This window comes from Rhipicephalus microplus, unplaced genomic scaffold (genome assembly GCF_043290135.1).
Source record: "Rhipicephalus microplus isolate Deutch F79 unplaced genomic scaffold, USDA_Rmic scaffold_12, whole genome shotgun sequence".
Lineage (NCBI taxonomy): Eukaryota > Metazoa > Arthropoda > Arachnida > Ixodida > Ixodidae > Rhipicephalus > Rhipicephalus microplus.
This window is the reverse complement of record NW_027464585.1, coordinates 46,421,391-46,447,795: the sequence shown is the minus strand read 5'-3', so window position 1 is coordinate 46,447,795 and position 26,405 is coordinate 46,421,391. Positions and strand designations below refer to the sequence as shown.

Sequence of the window (26,405 nt, the reverse complement as noted above, 5' to 3'; positions counted from 1 at the left end):
CAGCGGCTGATGCACGATTTTGGTTGCTCTTACCAGGAGAAATTGGTCAGGTCGCTCACAATAAGTTTGTTTGTCTGCATTCTCCGACGTTAATCATGGTTGCATTACAAGCAGTGAGTGCATCTGAAAAGATGAACGCTAAGGTCATGGACTTCGGTTTGTCAACTTGATCTGAAAAAAAAGGGCTTCGAAAGTGGCGCTAATATCATATTTTTATGTGCGTGCCGATCAATGCATTGTGCACGACTTGCTTTACCGTGGTCCAAGGATTGCAGTTCCAAGTAGCCTTACTCGTCGTTTGATGGTGCCCCGCGCTAAACCTAAATCATGATGAACTACACACCGGTTCGTCTTGCCACTTTCGACAACCACGCCGAACTCCCCTTTTCCCATTTTCCCACATACTCAACCTCCACAACTCCCCGTCCCGATGATGATGATGGTGCCATCATGTAATGCCCTCTCTCAGCCAAGTACCGATGATGATGATCACGATGCCGTCACGTAACACCCTCTCTCGGCCACCCTCGCAGGTCCGCCCCCCTCGAAATGTGAAGCCACCACTACACATCACCTGATCGTTCGCTGATCTGCGTGTCTCACACTGTGGCGAATACCCGTTTTGGGGTCCAGTAGAACGAAGTCATTCTGTCATACATATCTCACTGCCCGAAAGGGACCGAAACGCCGGGGTGCGAGCTTCGAGGAGAAGCCCTTGGTGGCATCGCTGAGAGAGTGGCTTTCCAGCAGAATGAGATCACCCTCCTATATTGTCAGTGGCCACCTGTGCCAGTCGTAGCGAGTATTCTGGGCGCGCCACATGTGGTTCTGTTGTGCCCTGGAGAAGTCAATCACCTCCTGCAGACACTTGGAGACCTCAGTAGCAAATGCACGGTACGCTGTCGCAGGAGGTTCCACGTCGTCTTTGGCTTCAGCCTGTATCCATGGGGTTCTCAGCTCCCGGCCATATTATAGGAAGGTAGGCGTGTAACACGTGACCACGCTTTCAGCCATGCGCATGGCCAGGGCAATTTCTGGGATGTGGTGGTCCCAGCCCTTGTGGTTAGAACAATAAGCCTTAAGGCACTGCTCGATAGTGCCATTGTGGAGCTCCACCATTTGTCCTCCAGGGCGGTGCGGAACTGTGCGTCAGTCTTGTATGCTCCAGTATTCAAGGAGGCCCTTCCACAACCTGCTTACAAAGGGCTTTTCATTATCACTTGAGATGGAGACAGGTGTGCTATGCCTGCAAAAAAACTAGATCATGCAGGTCACCACACTCTCGCTGGTTGCTGCCCATAATGGGAAAAGTTCAATGAACTTGGGGAACTTGTCAATCACCAACGCGAAGGCACTTGTGGCGTCGAGGCATCATAGGCAAGGGCCTAATTATGTCCATGCTGAGCTGTTTCATGGGGGCAGTGGCCCATTGGCTGCTCGTCAGCCTTTCTGGCTTCTGGCGGTGGGCTTTGGTGCGCTGACAAACCTGGCAGCATCGCACATACTTGGATGTGTCCGAGCGCATACCCAGCCACATGAAATTCTGAGAAATGAGTTTGAGAGTCTTAAAAAAGCCGGAGTGGTCCCTAATTGGGTGGTCATGGGACAGTCATAGGACCAAGTTGCAGAGATGGTTTGGTAGCCAAAGTACTTTCCTGTTCCGTCATTGCTGTACAGGCAACCCGCTCTCTTCCATCACGGTCATCTCTGCCAGGTCTTTGATCAAAGGCTGATCACTGTCAGTGGGCGGAAGCTTCCCTCCCTTTATCACAGTTCGTAGTTTTGACAGTATGGGGTCCTGCTCTTGTTCCTGGGCGAGGAGCCCTGCATCATTCAAGACAGTAGTGTCGTCCACTTCAGATGCTACAGCAGCTGCCTCAAATCTGATTACGAGTACTGCCGATCTCGGTAGTACGACGGGTCCAGCGCAGCCGGATTCAGTGGCTAGTGATAAGTCGGCGGCACCGGTGGGGCAGCAGCAAACGAAGCTAACGACGCCATCGCCATAGTGTTCGGCTGCGGTAGTCCGCGATGGTCGAGGGCCAGGCAAGGGCGGAATGCCAGATCTCTGGCTACTTGGTTGCTCGGAAGTGGCAGTGGTTTGTACTGCAGGTGATGTCAAGCCCGCTCCTTAAGTCGTCGGCTGCCTTCGCCTACTCGGCGAGGTTGTTATAGGCATGCTCCTCCGCCAAATCTGGCAGCTGAGGGCGCATCTGTCTCAGTAGGCGCTGCACTTTCTCGGCTTCACATACCTATTCTCTGATGCGGGCGCAAAACGTAGCAATCGCATAAATAAACTCCTTCAAATTATCTTCCGGGTGCTGTAGGTGTTGGTCGAGCTCCACCTTCTGGCGACGTTTCGCGTCAATCGACGAGAGCTTGGAGCGGAAGGCGGCAGCAAATTGCTCCCACGAGTCCTATTCACGCACGAAGAGCCAATACAACTTCACGCCACCCTCGAGGGTAGCCGGTACCACGTGAGTCAATCGCTTATCGGTGGCTACCCCCACCACGAGGCCGAAGTTTTCCAGGCGTTCAAGAAACTCCTCTGCCGACTGCAAGTCTCTAACAACTGAGTAACGGGGAGGATGCACAGCGGTGAGCCGAGGCGCAGAGTCGTCGGTGGCCCAAGGGATTACACCAGTGTTTGCGATCACAGTCCATGCGCCCATGTATGGAGCTGTGGGCAGTGGCGTCACCATCACTCGATCACGCAAGATCGCCGCGATTCATTAGCGCTCCATGGCGGAGCCGTCGGTGCCCAGCAACAGCTGTTCAACGACACTTTTGAGCCTAGGTATGTCATCCGCTGCTGTTTTCGGGCCTGAGGCCATCCTGGACGAGTCCCCACTTGTCACGCGCTAGCCTTAAATCACGCACAACACACCGCTTCGTCTTGCCACTCTCCACAACCACGCCGAACTGCCCTTTTTCCACACACGCAACCCCCACAGCTCCCCGTCCCAATGATGATGATGGTGCCATCAAGTGGTGCCCTCTCTCGGGCAAGTCCCAATGATGATGATCATGGTGCCGTCACGTAACGCCCTCTCTCGGCCACCCTGACAATGGATCTCACATATGAATCGCATCCGGTGATCAGTCGTATGAAAAGTCGACTGCGAAAGTTATACTTGTGGCTTGGAATAGATGACCATGTATAATACCTGGTCAAAACGTGTGTTGTTTGTCAGTGATGTGACAAATCTGCAAGGCCTAATGATGCCCCTATGCAGGGGTGGATCATCCAAGGCTCAAAGCGTTCAAGTGAACCGGGCCCTCCAGTTTTAAGGCGGCCCCAAAGGGCCAGAAAATTAGCTGACTTCGTTGTTTTGTTCTAAAACAGTAACCCTCCTGCTGGATTCTACTGAGATAAACAGCAAATATATTTAAATAACCAATGTGTATGCTTCCCAGAGGTAGTTCGTTTCATAAAGCGCATAATCTTGAAGTCAGCTCACAGTTCTGCTCTCTGTGGTAAAAACCTATCACTCACCCAAGACCGTGAATCTTGTAATTGGAAGGAGCTGATCCAGCGATTAGACACACAGAGCAACTTGGCGAGGATTTCAGCATATACTGTCGAACACGCAATACGAAGGTGCATAAAAAAGGATTCCTGTTTTTGATATCGTTTATTGCGCTGACGCATATTTATTGCGATGACGCATTGCACTGACGCTGATGGATTATGAAGCTGACGCATAGGTTTGCTATAGTATGCTTTCTTAACAGTGTAAATAACGCACTGTGAAATATTTGTATGGTACGGAACATTCTCATTCTGCAAGGACTCTGAAAGAGTAATGGTTTGATTCTTCGCTTTTCGCAATGCCGTTCCGTCTTAACTCTCTATGGGTGGTTATATAAGGAAACTTAAGAGGCCATCACTTGGTAAAGGTTGTGCACAGGAAATATCTACAACATATATCTACTATTTGGTAGCCTGACGACCCTCACAGCAATCACTTGAGAATTGGGGGGGGGGGGGTTCCGGAAAGCTTATAATAAATATGGCTTGTGTTCTTTGCAGGTAAATCTAAAAAAGCATCAAGTCTTAACCATTACCAGATAACAAACTGGAAAAGAAAGGGAGTTGGTGGTGCCCCCTCCCTTACTTTTTTAAACTGCTCCCTCCGCCCTGTTAACCCAGCCCTGCTCCTATGCAGCCAGTAATTTTCCCTGACAAAGCTCGGGAGGAATTCTCTATTAATAATATTGGCTCATTTGAGCGAGCTCCCATCAATGGCCGTTATGCAGTGGAACTTATAGATTACCACCACAAACAGCCAGCAGTTTGTTTCAAGGCAATCTTCTACGGCGACGGTCACGAGCTTCTTGATGAAAGCGTTTTCTGATGATGGCTACCTGAATCACAGTTTCTGATCACGGACCACAATTCAACTCAGCTAAATTTGAGAAGTTCATTCGGGAACCTAGAATACGCCATTGTTCTGCTACTTTTTATCACCCATAAGCAAAACAAGCTAACACAAAGGTTCAACAGAGTCCTCATGTCGGTCGTCCTAATGGCAGTATACAAGCGGCATGGTATCCGTGTCGGCGTGGCGAAGTATTTGGTCGTCTACTGCAGCACATCTGATGCCACAACGGGAATTGCACCCACCGTTCTTTTGCTCGGAAAACTTCCATGAATTCCTTTAAGCATTGTTGGATTACCGGATTCTTCATCACGAAAATCCAACCGAGTCAATGAAACGGCTGCGTCAACGTGTCAGAAAAAAATTAGCCCCGTATCTGCATGTTAATCTGCAAATATTGTCAAAAGACTTGCGTCTGGAGAGATTGAACAAAACGTCTCTTTGATGTTGTGCGCAAGAAAATCGGTGAATGGTATTCTGGAGGCGCTGTGTTAGAGTCCATTGAGCCTGCAGTGGAGGCGAACGAACGCACCAAGTCACGGCACGCGTGAGACGTGAGCGCTATCTGGCAGTTGTCTTGGTAAACAAAACGCACTGCTCTGAGACGGGCGTGCACACCCGTCTCAGAGGTTATAAGGTGTAGAACGCAAAGCGACGGGTAGGTGCCACCACCGTGTTGCCTTACAAAGCGTTGGAAACACTTTCTTTTTCGCTCAAGCGTTGCATGGTCAGCACCGCGTGATAGAAACTACGGTCCTTAGAATAACTTACGTATTTCTTTTCTAGTAAAAGACGCACATACAGTATATTGTCACGGAGTCGTGACGTGGCCGAAGACAGGAGACTTCTTGTTGGGGTTTAACTGTTTATTTGGGCTAACCTGTGCCCGGTAAAAGGAAAGTCCAATTACAGCAGCAGTCTCGCACAGATAGCAGTCTCGGACTGATAGCGGCGAACGGAGCGTCGGCCTTCGATCAGCAACTGACAAGCGGCGAAGCGCGTTGGCATTTATACTCTTGCTGTCGAATGTTCTAGCGTTATCGCTGGCCGTGGCGTAGGTTCCAGAACAATTTGTACCGCTCGCACAGTGGGCGTTATCTTATCGAAATGATCTACTACAGTCCGGAACCTTCTCGAAAACTGCAGGCGCGGTTTGCGCTGAGAATCGTGCGGTGTTTTGGGACGATAACAAAAACTTGGGAAATAGAACGTGTCAATATATACGTGTTGTTATGATGCCAAGATAGGCACGATAATTGCTTTTAATTAACAATCGCACAAGTATAAACGCCAAATCTTCAGCAACATTGGCGGGCGCTGCGTATGGGCTTAGCCGTTGGGGGCTTCCGCTGGTGCTGTTTAAGGTGCACGGTACCGTTAAGGGTGGACAAACAGAAATATGGACAGACAGACAGACAGACAGACAGACAGACAGACAGACAGACAGACAGACAGACAGACAGATAGATAGATAGATAGATAAATAGACAGATAGACAGACAGACAGACAGACAGACAGACAGACAGACAGACAGACAGACAGAGCGAAATTTTGGCGTCGAAGGTTCCGAAGAAAGACTATCGTTTTTAAAACAAGCTTCATCCAAACTTTACACTGATTGCCGTCGTGGAGCATGGACCAGAAACTTGGCTGTTGGTGACTGCTTCCGTGTGAGAAAGTCTGCTAACTGGAAAATATCTTAGAAGTGTGGCAGCTTGGGATAGTTGGTATGACATGACGATATATATAGCGCGAGAACGGAACGACGACAAAGAGAAAAGAAATGCTTGTCGCTTTGACAAGAAATGCGCTTCACAAGAAATGCGCTGAGTCCTTCGTGTCCTTCTTCGTCACACCTATCGTCATGGAAAATATCCTCACATTTTCAGGAATGGAAGAAAATTATGGACGAACGAAGACCAGCTTCACTTCTTTTAGAAGGGGGTCGCGTGTGGAATTTCCGATTTTCAAGCAATACACTCACAAACAGCGGGGAAGCTGACAATCAGTCGGCCTGGGATTCTGGATTGGAATCTACCCTCATTGGACAAGCCTTTTAAGGTAGTGCACAAGTGAGTGAACAGCATTGCGCCTGTCTACCTACGCCACGAAAAGGGACAGCAGCCGAAACCAACGGTGATTCGAGGTCACAAGCATCTTCACTGTAGAACAAAATGTGCGGCCAGGTCAGCCATCACAAAAGAGCTGACGAGTGAAGATCACTGCACTGAAGTTCAGCTGGGCTTTAGTGCATGACATTTATCCCGACATTTATCCTAATAGGTTTTTAAAGTGCTGCAGCGAATTCTGTTTAGGCTTTTTTAACCGTGTAGGTGTTAAACACGCATGTTTATCACCCCACCCATTTTTAATTAGGAGAGGGCCCTCAACTAGCGAGAGTGACAACTTGTTGGGGTGTTGTCATACGACTTGGCCACCAGAGGTTTTCCCACGGTTTCCCCCGTGGGAAACGGTCAGACTGTTTGGCTCTCAGCCGGTGCGTCCCGTAGTCTAATCCTTGTTTGGGGTACATCGCGGCCTTCCACGACCTTGCAGACGCCGCCGCAGTTACAAAAGGATCAAACGTCGGTGGCGACGTTCCAAGAAGAGCACCCCATTCTGCACTTCTTGGCTCTCTTTTATGCGCGCGCCGTTCCCACGGTCAATGGGGGAGTACGGAACCCGTTAATTGCCGTGACGCGGGGCCGCCAAAAATGGCCGTTCATGACAATCGCCATAGGGCTCCTCCATGTCCACTTACGGTCCCCCTGCTTTCGGTATAAGGTGTTCAAAATTCGTAAATTATTGCATTCTGCGAATTCCTCTAATAGGTCCTGTCTGGTATTTCTAGTACCGATGCTATAATATCCTACTGCCTGGTCTCCAGCCTGCTTCTTTCCTACTTTTGCATTGAACTCCCTCATCAGTATAGTATACTGTGTTTTCACCTTACTTATTGCCGATTCCATGTCTTCATAGAAGCTTTCAACTGAAGCGCCAATATGGCTGGACGTAGGCGCATAAGCCTGTACTACCTTCATCTTGTATCTCTTATTGGCTTTAATTACGATATCAACCACCTTTTCAATAATGCTATAGTATTCCTCTATTTTGCCAGCTATGTTTCTGTGGATAAGGAACCCCACTTCCAGTTCTCTTCTGTCAGGCAAGCCCTAATAGCAAAGGACGGGCCCGTTCTGTACACTGTATAGGCCTCATCTGTTCTCCTAACATCACTGAGCCCTATAATATCCCAATTATTGCCATCTAGCTCCCCGAATAGTAAAGCTAGATTTGCCTCACTAGATAAGGTTTTAGCGTTAAATGTTGCCAAGTTCAGTTTTCAATGGCGGCCTGTCCGAGTGCGGAAATTCTTAGAACCCTCTGCTTCGTTGCAGATCTGACCGCTGCCATGGTCAGTTGCTTCGCAGCCGCTGAGGACTGAGAGCCGTAGGTTCATTGACGTATGCTTTTGGGAGGTAGTGGCCAGATGCTGCACCATGGTGGCCAATCCTTTTCTGGTGAGGGAGTGCGTCACCGGCAGTGGTCACCGGTGAGGCCGCACCCCGGGCCTCTTAAGGCAGATACATCACCACGTGGACTTTTTTAATCCGGTTGGGAACTGCACGGCCCCGTGATACAAATTATGGACCTCTTGCATGCAAGGCTGATGTTCTAACCACTACGCCATCGCGGCCAGAAAACAATATACCACTGCAAACAATTCAAGCTCTCAAGTTCGGCATATAATATTTCTTGTACCTTTCCATATTTACAATATCATTATTGAGCAGCAGGAAAAGGACGGGTGCGAAGATTGATCCCTGGGAGGCACTTAATTTAATGTTTAATGTTTTGCAGGTTCAAAAGTTTGTGACGTGTATGAGGAAGCCAACGCGTGAATGAACATGCTAAATATGTGGTTAAACGCAAACTTCAACTGAACGCTGCTAAAACAATGTACACGTTTTTCAAGCGTAAAAAAATTAATCAAATTTCATACATGCCGACTGATTGGACGCCGGCCTTAGTCTAAGGTTAGCGTCCAATCAGTCACGTTTTTTGGCTGTCGCATCGCTTTCTCTCGTTCCGCACTGACCCATGACCACAAGGTCGTCTTTGATCATTATTGATCGATGATAGCCTTTGGCATGGAGATGTGGTACTAAGCTTTACTGTGGAGGAAACCACGTTAGGCAGTGTTACTCACAACTTTATCAAAGCACTCGCCCTCAAGCGGCCGTACTGGGAAACAGCGCTAACATGGTCAACCTTGAAAGGAGATATGTTACCACGTTGCGAGCGTTGAGAAGGAGCCGCATAGTTCATTTATTAAGGGCGAGGCTCTTTAGGCATTAGGTTGTTCCGTCCTCTGTAGTAGTAGTTGTTGTATGTAGTCACTTCTAGGTTATGAGTTTGTCAATACATGGCGTTGTGTGTATATGTGCTTTAGACGTAGGGTATATTAACATGCAGGTTGGCAGGAATAGGCTGTGGTAAGAAGAGATAGAAGAACAGCAAAGAAGGAGAGTCCGATGGTGAATGATTTGGTAGAAACACATCTTAGGGACATGGAACAACCACCTAACAATCCCGGCTACACATGGGAATATTCTTATAGAACAGAAGGAAGCAGAAAGGGGGTGGTATTAAAGACTTCATTCATAAAAGTACAGACTGACAAAAGGTCAAGCAGGAGTGCAAGGAACATTTATGGCTAAAAGGAAAAGTGGCAGGGCAAATGACGCTCCTGGGTTTTGTATACTAGTGTACAGGGGCAAAAGCCAGAGAGAAAAACCAACAAATGGTGATGTGCATAGAAAATGACATTGGCAAACTAGGAGAAAAGTGCGAGGTAATTATATTAGTAAAATAAATGCGTCATAGAAGACATGGACGAATATACTCACCCAACAGGCAAAATGCTATTGGATATGCGTGAAAGGCATGATTTAATCCTTTGCAACAGCACCGAGAAATGCGAAGGGCAGATAACATGGGAGGCGGGAAGGCTGCAGTCAACGATAGATTACGCAATAATGCCACATAGGATGTATGATCGGCTAAGAGTGATGAACATAATTGAATATGGGTCCACAAGCTTAAACAGTGATCCCAAACGTATCAAGCTGAGTTTCGGAAGAGAAATGAAATTGGAAAGGTGGCATTACGAGCAACCACAAGGTAATATTTATTCAGAAAAGCAGATAGAAATAGCAACTAAAGACATTGACAAAATAATATTGGAGGATACTAAAACTGAGCTAAAAAACGGAACTAAAACACAAATCTAACTCAATTCTTTGAGTTGTAGCTTGCTAAGGTACGAGTCAAATGCACCGGGAAAAGCAGGCACAAACCCAAGAGCTAGTGGAATGAGCAAGTTAAGAAAGCCACAGTAACACGTCAGGAAGCCTCCAGGGAACACAGGTGTGATGAACAGAGTGGTGAACCGAAAGATGATGTCAGAAGAAAATGCGATAACTTCTTGAGCTACAGAAGGGAAGCCTCCAATTTGATCAGTGAAAAGATTAGAAGAAAGGGGGCACAATTGATGGCAGAAGTAAACAAAAAGGATAGAAAGGCAGCTTTTAGAATCACCTCAATTCTCTGAGTATTAAGACAGGCATGGTACAGAAGTTTATAACTACAGTTTGAGGGGTTTGACTAGAAGGTGAGGGGGGAATGAAAACTATAAAAACATTGATGACCAAAAAAACTGAACACCAAGAAAGCGCTGCATGCACCGTACCAGATGAGGATGGACTAATTTGCTCATTGGCTCCGGTGGGACAATGAGTGTGGGAAAGGGCAGAGAAAAGGGTTCCTAATAGCACATCAACAGGCCCTGAACGCATCCCAGTCATGCTAATAAAGAAACTAGGATCAAGTTTTAAGCAAACGATAAGATAGGCAGCGAGCAAAGCAGTAATGGATGGTAAAGCTCCTAATGGGTGGAAACTAAGCAGGATGAGCATGGTCTATAAAGGAAAGGTAGACAAAGCCGATATAAACAACTACCATCCTATAACAGTGACATCAACAGCTTACAGGCTGGTGATGCACATAGTAATCGAAAGACTACAGACATGGGTGGAAAACTAGGGGTTGCTAGAGAACTATAAAATGGGTTCCTTAAACGACGAAGGCTGGAGAACAATCTATTTTATTGATGCAGTGCATTGAAATAGCGGAAAAAGAACACATGCTGCTGTGGCTGGCATTTCTAGATATCAAGAGAGCTTAAGATAGTCTGATTAAGAAGACTTGTGGGAAATACTGGACGCAGTAATGTGGGAATTGGAATAACTAATCTTCTAAAGGATATATTTAAACGTAACAAGGCAGTTATCAAATGGGAAGAACCAGTATCTGCACCTATAGAGATACAACGCGGGCTTCGACAAGGATGCCCCTTGATACCTTTGTTATTTACGCTGTATATCCAGAGACTAGAAGGCAAATTAGAGAGGAGTCGACTCAGCTTCAGCCTCTATTTTGTCAAGCAAAGAAAACACATTGGACAGTCATTTCCGGCATTGATGTATGCAGATGATATAGTATTAATAGCCGATAACAAAGAAGATTTGCAGGGACTGATAGACATCTGTGGCAATGAGGGAAACAGGTTAAATTTGAAGTTCAGCAGGAAACAATCGGCAATCATTATTTTTAATGACAGCAAAGGTAGCGAGCATAAGTTGCAGAAAGTCACGCTAGAAATTGTGGATAAAAACAAATATTTGGGCGTATGGATAAATAACTGAGTTGAGTATCTAAAGCAGCACGAAAGATACGTAATGACTAAGGGCACTAGGAATGCAGATGTAATGAAAAATAGGGAACTGTGGAACTACAATAGGCATGACGTTGTGAGAGGGATTTGGAAAGGTGTCTTGATCCCAGGTTTTACGTTCGGCAAGGCGGCCTTGTGCATGAAATCAGAAGTTCAAGCAAGATAGGAAATAAGCAACGTGGAATAGGTAGGCTTGCTTTTGGTGCACATGGCAATACGCCAAATCAGGGGGTACAGGGAGACGTATAATGGACATCGTTTGAGTGCGGACAAGCTAGCAGCAAGATACAATTTGCCGGGCGATGAGAAAAATGGGAGAGAAGCGTTGGGCTAGGAAAGTTTTCCGCTACTTGTACATGAAGAATGTTGATACTAAAAGGAGGAAGCGAATTCGAAAATTGTCAAGCACATATTCAGAAAACAGCAGAATACCAACCCAAAAGGAAACATCGGTTAAAAAGAAAGTGACGGAAACAGAAAGGGACATGTTGAAGATCGAAATTCTTACGAAATTATCACTGGATACCTACCGATCTTTTAAGCAGAAAATTGCAAGGGAAAATACCTACGATGATTCTCGGGGTAGTTCTCTGCTCTTCGAGGCTAGAACGAGAGTATTACGGACCAAGACGTAACGAGCAAAATACGAAGGTACAGACACGGTATGTGGCGTGTGTGTGGAGAGGAGGAGGAAACGGCTGACCATTTGATAATGTTCTGTAAATGGCTCCACCTATAGTGGAAGATAATGGTGCCGAATTTTTCAAGGCTTATGGGTTTAGGGACAGTGAAGACAAAACAGACTTTAAATGGGTGGAAATAACCAGGAGGAGGCTAACTGAGTGGTGGCTACAATCGAGGCGCGAGTGAAATACAATCCTTGAACACACAGTGATAATGCTTAACTTTATGGCTATGTGGCGTGAGCCGTTGCCTGGTCTAAAGGGCACAGCCAGATACATTCATCCATCCATTCTTGAAAATACCATAACTAGATGATGATAGTGGTTTTCTCTACATATACACATAGTGAATGATGATGAGTGGAGCAAAGCTTTCATCCATCGGTCCACGTGGTCATCCGTTTGCCCGTGCCTCCACGCGTCCGTATTTCCCTCCGTGAGTCTGTCCGTCTGTCTGTCTGTCCACGCTTCCTTTCGTTTGTTCGTGCGTCTGCATGTCCATCTATGCGTCTGTTCATCTGTGCGCCCGTTCGTCCATGCTTCCGTTCGTGCTCTCATCCGTTCGGGACGCTTGTTTTCTGTGCAAGTCATCGTGTTATTTTTGCTTGTTTTCTGTGCAAGTTATGGTGCTATTTTTTTTAAATAAGCCCCTGTAATTTTCCCCGTAACTTTTTTTGATTTCGAATGTGTGTATATACACGCCCACAAACACGCGAGTGGGGGTCGCTTTAACGTAGCGTGCGTGTGTGTAAGTTCGTACGTATATAAATTTCCAGATTCCTTCCTCAGGTTTTGTTGTTGCCTGTTACACTGTAATTCTCAGCGCAACGGTGCACGCTTAATTACCCCAGGTGGTCGAAATTTCCGGAACTCTCCACTACGGCATTTCTAATATTCAAATGGTGGTTTTTTGACGTTGAATCCTATATATCCGTCATCAATGAATACTCAGTGCAATTTCGCGCCTGCATTGTTCGAGAAGCTTCAGGACTTTAGATCATTTTGTCAAGATTACGTGCACTACGCGAATATTACAGATTATTTTGGAACCTACCTGACCACTGGCGATAACACCAATAACGCTGTAATATTCGACAAAACATGTTTGACTGGCGATGCGCCTCATCACTTTTGAGTAAATCAATGGCCGGCACTCTGTTAGAGCTATCAGTGCCAGTTTGTATTGCTGTAATCAGGCTTTCCGTTTACCTGTCACGAGCTCCGCCAAAAAAAATTCCATCTTCAATGTACAGTCGGTTCCCTTCGTCGGCGTCACAAGCTCGTTGCACTATCATGTCCGTGCATTCGTAGTGTGCCAAAACCCCGCCGCGGTGGTCTAGTGGCTAAGGTACTCGGCTGCTGACCCGCAGGTCACGGGTTCGAATTCCGGCTGTGGCGGCTGCGTTTCCGATGGTGGCGGAAATGTTGTAGGCCCGTGTACTCAGATTTGGGTGCAGGTTAAAGAACCCCAGGTGGTCGAAATCTCCGGAGCCCTCCACTACGGCGTCTCTCATAATCATATGGTGGTTTTTGGACGTTAAATCTCACATATCTATCAATCAATCATAGTGTGCATAATATGCGTGAGTATATCTGCTTTAGATATAAAGTATTCTTAACTCGAACGAGCGAGTGTTTGGAAGTATACGTTTTCTTCGATCAGCGAACTGGGAGCGCAGAGAAAACACAAAGGACGAAGCGAGGAACCACACAACACGAGCGCTCACACAACACGAGCGCTCACACGAGCGCTCACACAACACGAGCGCTTGAGCGCTCGTGTTGTGTGGTTCCTCGCTTCGTCCTTTGTGTTTTCTCTGCGCTCCCAGTTCGCTGATCGAAGAAAATGAATTACCAACTGGCCCACTTTTTGATCCTTTTGGAAGTATACGACCTTGTTTACCGGAAACCTTATAACGTGTACTCTGTTCAAGAAGTTCCGTGCAGCACTGTAGAACCTACTGGCCTTCTCAACCAATCAGGAGGGCGAGCACATCTAAGTGTGTACTTCCGCGCCCTGTCGTCTGCTAGCGACGTGTGCTGCAGCGAAAGCGGCAAGAGCGTCTCGGAACACTGTGAAACAGCGCAGTGAGATGAGCTGTTTTGGGAAAGCGGGTAAATATTCTCCTTGGCAGCGTAAAAGCACGCGTTTTTGAGATACTTGCACGTAGACATTTGAGAGACAGGGATCAGTGGCTCATGTTTTGGTGGAAAGCGCCAAACTAGTCAAATTGGATATGAAAACGCCACGCTTCATTGCATTTCGTATACGCATGCCTATGGGCATGCGAAGAGCCACTCGCGTTCGATGTGAAATGATGGCTTTATTCCAAATGCCTCGCCGTGGTTATCGTGCTCCACTACCCACTTGTACAGCGCACGCTCGCTGACGTTGGTGAGCGCAGCCGTTCTCTTGATGAGACAGCTCAAGCTTGCATTTCTGCCGCCCTCATTACGCAGTGTCCCGAACACATTTAGAGCCAACTGCTTCGCTCCCTTGTCGTAAAAGCTGATCCGGGAACGATATTGCATAGGTGAACCGGGTGCCACCATTTAGACAGGAGTGACGAAATATGCCACTGCGAACTAACCACAACCCAAGACCGGGTCCTCCGCGGTGCTTTGGACGCTGTGGCTGTGCGGACTACTTCTAAAAGTTTAGGCAGTGTCGTACCTTTCCTTCGTACTTCATAAGTAAAAACATAACACATACGAGCCACAACAGCGTTATTTCTTTCGTCATTTGCATGTTCTATTTCTAAAAGTTATTTCGAGCGTGAACACACGACACAATCGCTCACACACACACAAGCATCAACCACACACAACGCTCCTGGGTGTGTGCTTGTGTGAGTCATCGCTTCATGTGTTCACGCTTGAAATTACTTTTAGAAACGTTGTACCAACTAGCCTAACAACAAGTTCTTTTACAATGCATGTTATAACACTTACAAGCAAGAACTATTTCATCAGTATCATGGAGCCACAAAAATTGTTTTCTACAGAAAATGCGACAAAATCGTCATACACATCACAGCTACAACACACAGAGAAGCCTTCAAGTAAACATCTTCCGACTATACCGCTTGCAAAAGTCACAAGGACTACGTATATGAGGCACGACATCTCGCTTCGCAACAACCAGCGTTCGAGGGTCCTGTAGCCTTGGCTCTGCTTCACGGAGCTTTTGGAACAGAGTATTGATAGGCGAACAATAAGTAAAAACAATCCTATCACAACCGAAGCCACGATTTGCCTTATTTCAAAATACACTGGCCCAGGCCAAGTATTTATCAAGTGAACCGCATAAGTATTTAGTTTTTGACGGGACAAAGTAACACAATGAGATGCATGCGATCGGCAGCGCGAATCACTGCATACCTCGAAAACTCTCAAGACCTTGCTGTGTCAGTGTAATAACGCAGCGCTAAAGTGCTAGCACCTTTCAGAGAGGCCCGGTACACATGAGCTTTTTCAACCTCGGGCTTGCAAGGCAGGTTCTTACTTTAAGTAAATCTTATGTGTTTCACCGAAGAGGCCGGATGTTCGCGAGCACAGTGCCGCTTTTTCAGCTGGTTTTCAAGTTAAATCCTTCCTGCCGATAAGAATGAGGCGGTCCGCGGCCAGCAACTTTTTGCCTTGAACGAAGCAACGCGATCTCACACTACAAAGAAAAAACTTCAGCACAGCGGCAAGCTAAAGTACTGCGTTGACCCTGCTAAGCGCAGCAATTTCAGTTTTACAGCGAAAGCTGTTATGAAATCACAAAACGGGTCACCCATGGCGCTGTTGTCCGCCGCTGTCATCACCCATGTCCGTACCCAGTATCGCACGCAATAAGAAACGAAACTCGGTAATCAAAAAACAAACACCAAGAACACAGGGGTATTCGAACTCGGAGCACCCGAGTACCAGCCCAGTATGCTACCACTGAGCAATGGCGGTGCTTGGAACTCGCTCGCAAACTTGCCTTAAGCAGGCTTGATGTCGGAAAAGGATTGTGTTAATATAAGTAATAAAGCGTTTTAGAACAGCAAATAAACAACCAAACTTCACACTATGTGAATGCGTAACGAGTGGGTCATCCCATGCTCAAACTCATTAAAAGAAGCTTGTTTTGGATCTCCCATTAAATTCAGCTGACTAACTCTTCATTGTCTTCAGCCACTGTACTATCAATTGGCACAAAATTTCTTGCATGTGTGTAGCTGATACCACACTGCTTTGAAGAGCGACGAAGGATTTCATTGTGAATGCCAGCCTGCTATACTGAAATTAGGATTATTTATAAGCGTAGTTGGTACTGAGCACGCGTGCTTGTAGCAGTTGTCAAATCAGTGTTCAAAAAGGGTGGCCGCTCTTCGAGCTTTCGCTCGAGCTTTCACAGTGCTCTTTCTGTCCTTGTCTCTTCTTTGGTACCTACCTCATAACTACTCGTAGTCTTGTGCTGTGCAAATATGTTGATTCCCAATCACCAACTAGCCCAAGCATCTGTCTTATCAACTTACATTTCGCTGTAACTGTGCAGCACGTTCTGGCTGGCCTGGAAGTTTTTTTTTTGTTTTTTTAATCACTGATTGCCAGCACACGGATCATTCCCTGGAGTTACGAAAAGCTATAGTCCAGATTAGAATAGTTAGAGTCACTAAATATCTTGTTCTCGGCACCAGAATACTGGCAAAACAAAGTTTTAGGCCCCCAAAGTCTTAAATATAGGCACAATAGTTCTTTCGCACAAACAAATTCTCGAAAAAAGTATGTGCTACACCTATGCCTGTGTCAGAGAAGGAAAAAGAAATAGTTTAGTTTGCGATTGTGCAAGGGCACCTAATGTTTAGCATAGCCATATGCACCATTTTCCCGCAGAGTTTTCTGAACATTTTCTGCCCTCCTATTGTATAGCATGGTGAGTCAATTGTCTACCGTCGAATAAACACGCTCCCGTGTTACTTTCTTGTCTGCATGGCTAACAAGGGCATCGCAGAAAGAGTAAATATCTAGACCGCTAATATTCCAAAAGGGTAATTTAACCTTGTATTAACAGAATCCAATCTCACAGGGTCAATTTCGCCTATGCCTGTGGACACCTTAATTGGCATTTCATCTGGTTTTAACACGTTTTCCTGGCAAGAGAAATGCATGCACTGGGCGCTCACGAGCTCGTCTTCCAGGATTTATTTTTATTTATTTATAAATACAGCAGGCCAATACATTGGTTCAGGCAGGAGAGTAATTACACCAAGAGAGAAAACAAAACAAAGAAAATATATACATGCGAATAAATTGCAACACGAAATAATTATAAAGCTTTAAAAGCAGCAATCACCCCTTGACTTCAGCAAAAATTCACAAGAAACAATGGTGTGCCGAGGCAGCCATTAAATAATTCGACTCATGAGCTTCAATAGGTGTGGAATTCAAGTCACTCGCTGTTCAGAAGAAAAAAGCATACTTGAGAGTGTTTGTTCCGGCAAACAAAAACTCACAAGTGCAATGATAAGGGTCTCAGAAGGAGGTGAAATTCCAGATTGACCCGACCCCCGCTTGCCCTTCATCTAACGGGGGCGCACCCCGACATGGTTGAGGTGCACTAGGAATGGTCCTGCGCAGGAGCGTCTCCAGGGGATGGCACTCCGTCCCCCCTCGAGAATGTTTTCGCGATGCTTACATAGCGAAAAATGAACATTTTCTTGCCCTGCGCCCACTTTAGGTCAAGAGGTGCCTCTTTTCTCTTCTAAAAAAAACGTTTCTGCTAGAAGCCTAGTTCGACTTGCGTCACAGCAGTATACGCCACACTCCGACTATTATTTAGGCTACTTGTGTAATTTACACAATTTGTTGCTTGTAATGTCAATAATATTGTTATGCATATGTGATTTCGGTATGAGCCTCTGGGTAGTGCGGAACAGGCAGCTTAGAGAAGAGGACGTTCGGCTAGCGAGATAGGAATTTTATTCAAGACTCGAAACGTTTTTCAACACAAATCCCACGTTAACAGATACTCAAAAAAAACGGGTCGAAAAGTAATTTTCAATTCTGGATAAATCCGTGACATACCAAATTAATCGGGTTGGTTTGGCAAAACCAGCTCTCTGGTCGGCTCCCAAAATCAAGTTGTAGCTATTAGGGTCTACTTTGTTGTTCATTCTTTTTTCTCACTATCTGAACCTTTGGTTTATTTCTTTTTTTAGCATACTGTCTTCACTATAGAACTCCCCCCCCCCTTTTCTTTTTTCGTTGTAAGCAACAATGTAGTTATCGTCCATATGAGAATATATGTTCTCTTGGCCAATCCCCCGGAGTGGGTACGAGCCATGGAAGAAAGGATACAAACAAACAAACAAAGAGATAGGAAGAATGAAATTGCTTGTTTTGTTTTGTTTTGTTTCCCTGGGAGGTTTGCTAATACCCACTCAGGGGGATTGGCCAAGAAAGTGTAGTGCAGTTTTTCTGTAATCATTTTAACTATGTGTAAAGAATTGGTATTATAATAAGACTAATGTAAAAATAAAAACAACATAAAAAGAGCAAACGAAAAAAAATTAAGTTGAGCAATTTTGAGATTTGAGGTGTTATGTTTACCACTTAGCTGCGTTTACTTCACTCTGCCCTTGGGAGTAATAAATAATTTTTTTTTGTTTTTGTTTTTGATTGAAGATCACAAGGGTATACGCTTGGTTGCCTGAATATAATTGCAAACGGCATTGAAAGCATCCCTGTGGCAATGTCCCAAAGCTGAGGCGCCAAAGCTTAGCACCGTTTCCGCCGTCAATGTAAGGCCTATTTTCCGAAATGGAATAACTAGTAACCTTTTTCTAAGTATCTCGTAGCGGTGACAATACAAAAAATAATGATCTAGTGATTCCATTTCTCCGCAGAATGCGCAGAGGGGTGATGTTGTCTGACCAGCTCTGTGTAGATATAGGTTTAGGGAGGGGACACGACATCGAAATTTAGTGATTAAGACTTCGATCTTTCTGGACTGACTCCAGTGGGGTTGCCATGGAAACATGAGGTGGTTATAGTCTGTCCATGTAATTACTTTTTCTATCGTATCAGTGGAGATTGCTGATTTTCGATATCTTATAGCCGTTATATATTCTACATCTGGCAGTATGGACAAAACTGGCCCATCAAGTGCGGCTCGTGCTAAGGAATCGGCCAATTCATTTAATCTTAATCCACAGTGACCCGGAACCCATAGTAATCTCAGGAGTCTCAACTGCGGCGGTACTAATGTTTTGAATGTGCTTAGAATTCGAGAGTTCTCTGAAGCTGTCAGAGCTGCACAAACTGAAAGAGAATCCGTCATTATTACTGCATTGTTTTGATTTGATGGAAGTTTTCGAAGAGCTAAAATAATCGCCAAGAGCTCCGCTTCAAAAACTGGAGTAAAATCAGGCAGTCTCACTGAAAAGGACCAGTCAAGCAAATCAGAGGCAATGCCTACACCTGCCTTTTGATTATTTACGGAAGCATCTGTGGCTATTATATTTTTAGTTTTTGCATGCTCCAAGTAATCTAATAATATACTATTTAAAAATTTGAGGGATTGTAATTTGGCGTTTTGCGGGAATATATCATCATACTCAATAATAACATGACAATTCGAGTCATTAGTCTCAATTACATTTCTAATGTTCACATTTATACTTTGTAGATTTTTTTGTACAAACATTATCTGAGGTGTGTGAAACCGTGGCCAATGAGCAAGAAAGAAGACGTCTGGGTTTGCGATAAAAGCATACTGAGATCTTCTTGCCGGTAAGCTGTAAAATTTTAAAAATGCTTGTACGGTCAAAATTCGAAATCGACAAAGCAGTGTAGGCAGGCGCGCTTCCTGGTACAGTACGTTGATAGCCACAAATCTAGGGAGTCCCAGACACATTCGCAGTGCTTCTCGCTCCAAGACAACTAGAGGTTTCGTTTTATAAGCAGGGCCACCCGAGAATAATATGCAGCCGAATTCCATGATGGGGCGCATGTACATCTTGTACAACGTTATCAAGGTGTGCCTCCGTAACCCATATTTCCGGTTACTTAGCTTGAGTAGTAAGCCTGAAGCCCGCTGTGCTTTGGTAGTTATATACTCTATGTGTGGACTCCAGTTAAGTTTGTCATTATAAATGATTCCCAAATATTTTATAGAATTTACTTGCCGGATGGGTTCTTGTTTATATAGAATTGAAATTGAAATTGGTTCTGCAAGCGGAAACGCCATGAGCGCGCTTTTGTTGACATTTAACGATAACGAAATCGACTGCAACCAAATTTCCAACATGTTAATATATCTTTGTAATTTAAGTTGTAATGAGTAAATATCACAGTCAGCAGCAAAGAGTGCGATGTCATCAGCATAAATGTAGACAGTAACTTCTTGATCTGTTGGAATTGTGCTCATTAAAGCATTAAATAATATTGGAGATAAGACTGCTCCTTGGGGAACTCCGCGCGTTTGTTTAAATCTAGATGAGGAACATCCATCCTTGACGCAGTAGAATTCTCTTGATTTTAAGAATTCTGCCACCCACTCAATAAAATATTGTGGTAAGTTCAATCTCTCTAGCGTATTTAACAATATGAAGTGCTCCACACTGTCATACGCCTTGGCTATGTCAAGCGTTACTAAAGCAGCGTATTGCCTTCTTTTACGCGCGAGCTGTATTCGGCTCTCTAAATCAGCATGGGCACACCAAATTGAGAAATCACTACGAAAGCCGATTTGGTTCGGTTTTATTACTAAATTGTCTGCCATCCAGATACTTACTCGGCTATGTAGGACCCTCTCTACTAGTTTGACCATGTTAGATGTTAAAGAGATTGGTCTGATATTATCAACTGTTAATCCTCCACCCGGCTTTTTTAGTATAGGAATCACCTTTGCTATCCTCCAATCCTGCGGCACCCATGAGTTTTTTAAGGAGTAGTTAATAACATTGGCGACGTCTCGAGGCGATAAATTGAACAGAATTTTAATCATGGGTACTGTGATTCCATCTGGGCCAGGAGATGCACAGGGTAAATGTTTAATCACGTTGGATACTTCAGTATGTGTCACTTCTTCAAAGTCAGACTTTGTCGTAGACTTGTGCCAGTTGTTTGGCACTACTGAAGTGAATCTGCTCTCCAGACCTTTACCGATAGCCTCTAAGGTAGTGGTCATTTCTTGTGCCGACAGATTATCACAAGCTACAATAACTGGTGATGGCAAGATTTTCCGAGCTCTCATATATCGGAACAGTGCTTTCATATGTTTAGGCTTCGACAGGTATTCATAATGTCTTCTGTCATAATCTTGTTTAGCCTGAGCTACCGTTCTTTTAAAGCCCGCAGCAATGAATTTATAATTTTAATTGCTGATTCGCTCGCTTCGTCATCTTTAAATTTTCCGGTGGTGCTAGTAGCTCCACAGTTTCCTTTTATTACTGACGAACGATTCAAACGCCTGTTAATCTTAAAAATCAATGAAACGTCGCTTCTACAATCTGAAGAATTTCGGCACTTGCAATTCGCATGGAACACCGCAAATTGCCTTTCCCGTCAATGTGAGGTGACCATCACAAGCTTTCGGTGTAGAGTTCCTCTGCTAAATTTTTATTTCAACAAATCAGGATTTTCGTTAACTAACCTATGTGTAGTTTGCAATGAACCGGAAACAATAGATCACTTTCTTCTCACATGCCGCCGCTTCGCCTCACTGTGCCGAATAATTCTTGAAAGAACGATTGGTATGCTCGGATTGCCAGTCAATACATCCACCCTATTATCGTTTGGAGCCAGTCAGTTGGGTGTGGGCCACAGTGCTATTCTGTCAGCGCTACATAAATTCATTCAGGCAACCGGAAGGATACGCTGCTAGTGGTACTGCCAGATATATCCAATTCTTTCTCCCCCTTCCTCATTCTTGTTAATTTGTTTTATATATTCTGGTTTATCACTTTCTTCTGAAATTTTTCACGTTTTTTCAAAGGAACATTATTATTGTTCCTATCTAATTTCTCTTTGTTTTTTTAGCAAGCGTTGTAAAAAATGATCTATTATGAGGTACAGTGTGGCCAATCCCCCATGTGTGTATGAGCCAAGATCCCCTAGGAGACAAGACAAGACAAGACAAGAAGAAAGGACCCTGGCTCTTGATTGCCCAAGCAGGAGGTTCCTCGACATGTTCTCGATGTGTTCCGACCGCGTTCGTGCCTGCGCCTGCGTTCCTTTTTTCATCCTGAGGGTTGCGGTTAAGTAGCCGGCGGTTACTTTTATTTCATTAGATCTACCTCTTGTTCCGCAACTGTTTTAGTGCATTGATAAGTGTAACTTCTTCTTATTTCATGTCTGTTTCTTCTCCGGGCCAGAGGCCTGCCCTCTGGTCAGCCTCTGTTCCCCCTCAAGATCTTCCCCTGGAGTTGTTTCTCCGCAATGGAACCCGTAGCGTTCCTGTCACTTTGGTGCCGACCACCGGTGGGTTCATCCGCATGAAAAATCCCAAGACAATCCAAACGGAACTTCGTGCGATCACTCCCCACTGTCTACTGATAACAGAGGTTCGTCAGTTTGGACGCGGGGGGATACTATGCTGCTCACCAGACAAGGCTTGCATCCAAGACGTTCTGAAGTGCACTACTTTTGTATCACATCCGGTGAGCTCTTTTATCCCACCTCATCTAGCTTGCTGCAAAGGATTGGTTCGGGGGGTAGACGCAAGTCTAAGCCCAGCAGAAGTCTTGGACATCTTTTCGCCAGCAGGTGTTATTTCTGTTTACCTCTGTACCAAACAGGAAAACCAACAGAAAGTTCCCACTGAAACTGCAATTGCCACATTCGCTGGAACAGATCGCCCTTCGGAGATCAAGGCATGACCGCTTATCTATAAGATCGAAGCTTTGGCTCCCCGTCCGCTGCAATGTGCTAAATGTTGGCGCTTTGGGCACAGTATTAAAGGTTGTCGATCGGAGACTCGATGCCGCATATGCGGGGCCATATATGGGGCTGGTCATAGTACTGCTGAGTGTCAATCAGACAATAAGACATGCTGTTTGTGCAAGGCAAATCACGCTGCAGACGATCCTAACTGCCCTGCAAGATCAAAGAAACTACAGGTGCTGGTTGAAATCATTGAAAGGAGACGATGCTCTCGTAAAGAAGCCATTGCAGAAATTCAAAGCAGGAGTCAGGGTTATGACGGCATAGCAGCTCGTCTACCTCTTTCTATGAAGGCATCACTTTCTCAGTCCTTTTCTGCTATGGTAGAAAAGGCCGTAGAAAAAGTATTAGAAAAATTTTTATTCAATCTGTCCGACTCACTCAATAATATTATGAATTCACAGATGTCGGGCGCATCTGATCGAATAACTAAGCGTATCCAACCTCCTAGTGCCTCAATCAATAAACCTGCCGAACATCAGTCAGATGCCTCTATCGATAATGAGGCAATGCCTTGCAGATCTAACACAACTGAGCAGGAAGGTATATTTGATTCAGAATCAATAATTAATCGGGATGTAGATATGGATGCTCGCCTTTTGAAACGCACCAGATCACCCACTAGCAACCTAATAATTCTTCTCATCCAAAAACAAGAAAGAGTGTGAAGGAACCTAGGACTAAAACGGACTTCTTAAATGATAGTGTCTTAGATCAAGCAGTTGCTACTGCTTGCTTATCATCATAGGGTACCTTAGAGTACTTCAGTGGAACTGCCGTTCAATTCTCTCTGCAACTACAGACTTATTATACCTAATTTCTCAACAATCTTCAGACGTCATAATTTTACAAGAAACTTGGCTGTCTGCTGATCAAAACTTCTATCTAAAAAACTATCAGTGCTTTCAAGTGGACCGAGACTCACGTGGTGGAGGATTAATGTTTTTCATTTCATACAAAATTTGCCATAAAGCACACTTAGTTTACCAACAAATATCAGACAATTATGAAGTATTGGTTCTGGAAATTCACTTTCCCGGATGCGCGCCACTATCTATAGTGAACAACTACTTTCCGGCTGGAATACAAGATGAAAGAGCCCTTGACGTGACTGTGAGTTTTTGCAGAAACAGTATACTATTTGCGGGAGACTTCAATTCCCATCACGTTTCATGGGGATTACGCACTGAATCATCAGGAAAACGGTTGTGGGACTGGACTAATCAGAATAACTTTATTTGTTGGAACTCCAGAGTTCGGACATTCCTTCGATGTAATTCGAGGGCCGTCTTAGATATGACATTTGCAAGCTCAAGTGTGACAATATCGTCTTGGACTGTTCTTGATACTGCTACAAGTAGTGATCACTGCCCCCTGGTATTTGAAGTCAGCATTCATTTAGCGACGGTAGATCGCCAGGTGCAAAGTTTTGTAAACTACTCTAAATTTAAAAAGAACTTACAGTTAACGCTGTCTTCCTTGCCCAGTATGGAAGAAAATATGAAAGCTATGAGCCTTTGTTCCACCCTAAAGTGTACAATTAAAAAATCACAGTTCACTATATCTTCAACAAAGGGAAAATTCATATCTGCCTGGTGGAATGCAGATTGCGCAAGAGATTATAGACGCCGCAACGCTGCATGAAAAAACTCCTCACCAACCAATGTCCGGCTAATTGAAGAAATTATTTATTTGCTAAAGCTACCTTTAGGAAAACAGTTTCTTTGGCGAAAGACGATTATGAAGAAAAACGGTACAGCTACCTATCCAAGAGCGGCAACAAGAAAGCTCTATTCAGATTCCTTCGTAATCGTAAAGCTATTACAGCACACGTAAATATTGACTCAGTTATTTTTTCTCCAACTGATTTGGAAGATACATTAACAGAAATTGCAATAGTATTGGAGAAGAGATTTACATTAGAAATCGAAATAAAGTGTGCAAAACCGTCATTCGGAAATGATTTTATTGAAGCAAGTAGGAATGAACTTGCACACGTCGTTCGTATTCTGCCAAACACAGGTCCTGGACCAGATGGCGTCACTTCAGAAATGTTAAAAATGTTATTCGACATCTCTCCTGAAGACCTCCTTAACGTTGTCAACTATTCACTTGAAGATAGTTGGATACCTGCTGACTGGAGATTTGCAAAAATAATACAGGGACTAGGAATGCAGATAGATAACATTAGGCCAATCGCTTTAACATCACACGTAGTTAAGTTAATAGAAAGAATACTTTACATTAGAGTTACGTAGTTCATAACAGATAATGTGATACTCAGTGCGTGCCAGATTGGATTTAGACCAGGTTACTCTATATGGTGGGCGCATGTTGATTTAGAGGCTCGTATAGAGCTTGCTCGGCACAGACGACAATATGCGGCCCTAGTAACCCTTGATTTAGCCAAGGCATATGACAGTGTTGAACATTCTATTCTTATTAATGTCCTAAAAGAGCTTACGTTCCCATAGTACATAACCAATTGGATATACGAATTTTTAAAAGACAGAGGAGGAGGAATAAATGAGGAAGGACAGGGAGGTTAGCCAGTTCTCAGACCGGCTGGCTACCCTGTACTGGGGAAGGGGGTAAGGGGGATAAAGGATGAGAGAAAAGAGACGTTGTAAAAAAGAGAGAGAGAAGGTCATCAGACGATCCACGACGCTGTTTACAGTCTGTCTCTAAGACCACTTGCCCACAGAAAGCGCAACAACGCTCTCAGTGCCTTGCGTGCAGAGGACGGTCTCGGCCAGTGTCCTAATACAATTTCTTCCGATAATTGGCGATTGTCTATTCTATCTAAAGCTTTTCACAGTTCTTTTCTTGGCACGCCGAAGTGGGCACACTCGCAGAGAAGATGAGAGAAAGTCTCTGCGCAGCTACAATTGTCACATGTCGGGCTTCTGGCCATTCTGATTCGAAACGAATAAGCATTCGTAAAGGCCACCCCAATCCACAGACGGCACAAAAGTGTCTCCTCTGCTCTGGTTACTCCTGATGGAAGACGGAGCTGTAGGTGTGGGTCCAAATTATGAAGGCGGACGTTGGTGAATGTCGGTGAATTCTACTGAGTGAGTGTCAGTTCTCGTGCAAGTGATCGAAGCCTTGCAGCAGCGTCCGTTCTTGATAATGGTATAGCTACACAAGGGGCATCATCATGAGCAGTTCGGGCTGATTTATCTGCACGGTCGTTTCTATCAATGCTGCAGTGGCCTGGTATCCATTGATACGCTATGTCATGTTGTTTCTCTATAGCCCGGTGATGAAGCAGTCGTATATCAGCAATTAGCTGTTCGTTTGGTCCATGACGATATGGCGAGGCAATGCCCCTGGAGAGCTGCTTTGGAGTCGGAGAATATTGACCATGTCTGTTGCGGTTCTTCAACTAGGAACTACAGAGTGGCACGAACGACGGCGAGTTCTGCCGCCGTGGATGATGACAGACGCGAGGTCCTGAACTTTATCGTGATGAATTTCTCCGGAATTACCTCTGCGCCTGTTGAACTTGTTGAAGAGACCGACCCATCGGTGTAAATGTGAATGCGTCCACTGTGTTTCTCATGCAGAAACAGTAATGTTGTTTGTTTTAGGGCCAAATTCGACAAATTTTTCTTCTTTTGCAT

At 44.9% G+C, this 26,405-nt stretch overlaps 1 protein-coding gene across 4 annotated transcripts in view; it reads left to right on the top strand.

The window, feature by feature from the left end:
• Positions 1 to 26,405, top strand: part of LOC119166787 (chymotrypsinogen B) — a 1,014,345-nt gene that overhangs the window by 500,670 nt on the left and 487,270 nt on the right. The window lies entirely within an intron of this gene.